Here is a 3030-nt window from a genome sequence, read left to right on the forward strand (position 1 = left end):
AAGTAGTGTGTAAGCTCAGCATCCCATAAGATTTCACACACATTTGAACATTTTTGATCATTTCGAAACTATAGTGTCGTCGACAACAGATCCAACGTTTGAGAAATTAAAAACCAAAACTAAACTAAACTCCGTCCCAACAGGCCGTGTCACCCTCAACCCACAGGCATCACTGGATGCAGATATGGAGTGGCATGTGGTCAGCACAGCGCTCTCCCGGCCGTTGTCAGTTTTCGTGACCGGAGCCTCTACTTCTCAATCAAGTAGCTCCTCAGTTTGCCTCACAACGGCTGAGTGCACCCCCAACAGCGCTGGACACACCGGACGGTCACCCATTCAAGTGCTAGCCCAGACCGACAGCGCTTAACTTCGGTGATCTGACGGGAACCGATGTTACCACTGCGGCAAGGCCGTTGGCGTTTGAGACATTACTTCTACAGAACTAATTCTTATTGACAACTGATGGTTCAATGTAGTTATTTAATATTTATTTACACTAACTTTGGCATCGGAAATAATAGTATAATAGTAGCGGGGTACGAGGTTACGTATTTACTATGACGTGTCAATGAAGGAACATGGTGAACCAGAACTCCACTGACAAAATTTTGAAGGTTGTTCAGGGAAATTCTCTGAACAATTTGGCAGAACGGGCACTTTATAGAGCAATATGGTAATTATGATTTATACTGGCTTCTTCCAAGAATTGTCTTTGCTTCTGTGGAAATACTTTCACGACAGTAAAAAATCCTGTAATAAGCAGTCACCAAAAAGTATTAACACAAAAGGATCCGGTTATTCGTGGGCGCCTATGTACAGCGGCAAAACTACCGTGATGTGGTCGCTGTCGTTACCGGAAACAGCTGACCATATCGTCGTTGTGTCGTTTTACTACTGCATTCAGTGAATCCGTAGTCGAGATGCATAACTGCTGATTCTTTGTTAGGAAATCTGTTGACGTACAAGTAACACTGCCGGACAAACTAGCCAGGGACTTGACCGAGCGATACTGAACGTAAGGTTGAGAACCGGGACAATAGTAAAAAAAATTGCTGTTGTCGACAGCAGGTGCCGCCACTGAATTGAACAAGTTTGTTTCCAAGCAAGATGGTTCAGATGGCTCTGAGCACTATGGGACTTAACTTCTGAGGTCATCAGTCCCCTAGAACTTAGAATTACTTAAACCTAACTAACCTAAGGACATCACACACATCCATGCCCGAGGCAGGATTCGAAACTGCGACCTTAGCAGTCCCGCGGTTCCAGACTGTAGCGCCTAGAACCGATCGGCCACTCCGGCCGGCTCCAAGCAAGACATACATTCGATACTTGCAGAGTTGTGCAAATATTTTCAATACGGTATCGATACAAGCAGTAAGAAGCCAAACGAAATGTAATTACTCTGTAACGAGCCACCGAATATTCAGAAAATATCCCTGAACAGTCTCCGAAATTTTGACGCTGTGTGACATTGTGTAAAAATAAAGATATCCCCAGTTTGAAGTTTAAGCACCGTAGTGTACTGGTAAGCATTGTCTTCTTGAACATGGTTGCCTTTGACTTCATTCGAAGCGAACTCTGTGCCCAGTTATTTGTATGGGAACCTGCAGTTTTACTTGGAACATAAACCACAACGCTTATTGGCAGTTTTCACGTTTACAAAAAATTGTCAGACCGAGATTAATGCGGGTCGAATTGCTAGTATTTGTCTGCCAAGCGGAAGAGAGGTGGCAGCGTGAAGTACCCGCTCACCAGATCTTGCGCTGATGTCCTGGTTTAAATATCAAATCTCTCCGCTGTGTCTCGTGAAATGAGGGCATGTGACACTGTTGAAGAACATCCGTCACCCGAATGGGGACGTTAAATTTGGAGACCCCGTTGGTGCTATTCGCGTTGAGTAGGTTATGTGCCGGCACGAGCACAAAACACAAAATGCTTACATATTGAAAGATCCACTGAGGATTCGAGCCTATAACAATAACTCTATTGTCTACCCACTTAGCCCCAAGCCGTGTACAGACATGTGTTACTTTTGTACTTACAGTCTACAGTTTTCAGGAATTTTGTAGCACGTACGTGCCTTATTATTTCCGTTGGAACACTGGGCGCCGGAATCCCAAAAGTTTCCAATAACACAAATTTTGCCAGGTGTGTTTGTAAATTTTTCGTCTCAACGATAGAACCAGAACCCGAACCATCGTACACTCGTCCACAGCGGAATATGTGTAGGGTTTTATATTATCTGACAGATGAATGTATTCCTACTCTCGCGCGTCAGCCAGGTTACGAGATTAGTTACGAATTTTTATTCCTGTGCATGAAGATTATATACAAACATAGAAAAGACATTTGATATTTTATAAACATGTAAGTAAAGCAATCTGCTAGTATAAACAGTATATTCTTCACAATAGTTTTCAGTTACACAACACACCACATACACATAAGCTCGTTTGTAGGTGGATTAGCCTCACACCTTTCATGCGTAGTATAATTACATAGTCACAGTCTATCGATTAACATCAAGTTATGCACTTAATTGAATTTAGTTTTCAATACGTATAAACGATCTGACAGAAGAAAGATTTTAGTTACCATCTTAAATAAAGTATTTTTGAGTGCAGTACTCTGTGTTCGAGAACAAAACTCTTTCTGATTTATGAGAGCGTCACAGACAAGGGGAGTTCCTTATCGTGCGCTGGACAAATAATGGACACCCTCCCCCAAACTAGGCTAATCGTGATATCGATCCTGTCGTGTGAGGCCGGCAGACTGATACGAAGCCGCTGCTACAGCGGGATCGGACATTCATCACCCTTACAAAACAACAAAATGTACAAACGTGAAGGCTACGATAAGTGACTATCGAACTCGCGTCCTTCACGAGTGTCAGCGAAACGAGGCAGCAGTAGACAGAGGACAATATCCCTACGCAGACAGTGCAATTACCGTGATTGTCACATACTATAGCAACTCTCAACACTGAAGAATAAATTGCCGTACATTAACAGTTATTTTAAAAGACACGCT

The 3030-nt window shown here is 43.0% G+C and overlaps 1 pseudogene; it reads right to left on the reverse strand.

The window, feature by feature from the left end:
• Window positions 1-300: 300 nt before the first annotated feature.
• LOC126290040 (5S ribosomal RNA) lies at window positions 301-418 on the reverse strand (annotated as a pseudogene).
• Between the last annotated feature and the right edge of the window lie 2612 nt (window positions 419-3030).

Source organism: Schistocerca gregaria, chromosome 1 (genome assembly GCF_023897955.1).
Source record: "Schistocerca gregaria isolate iqSchGreg1 chromosome 1, iqSchGreg1.2, whole genome shotgun sequence".
NCBI classification, from domain to species: Eukaryota; Metazoa; Arthropoda; class Insecta; order Orthoptera; family Acrididae; genus Schistocerca; species Schistocerca gregaria.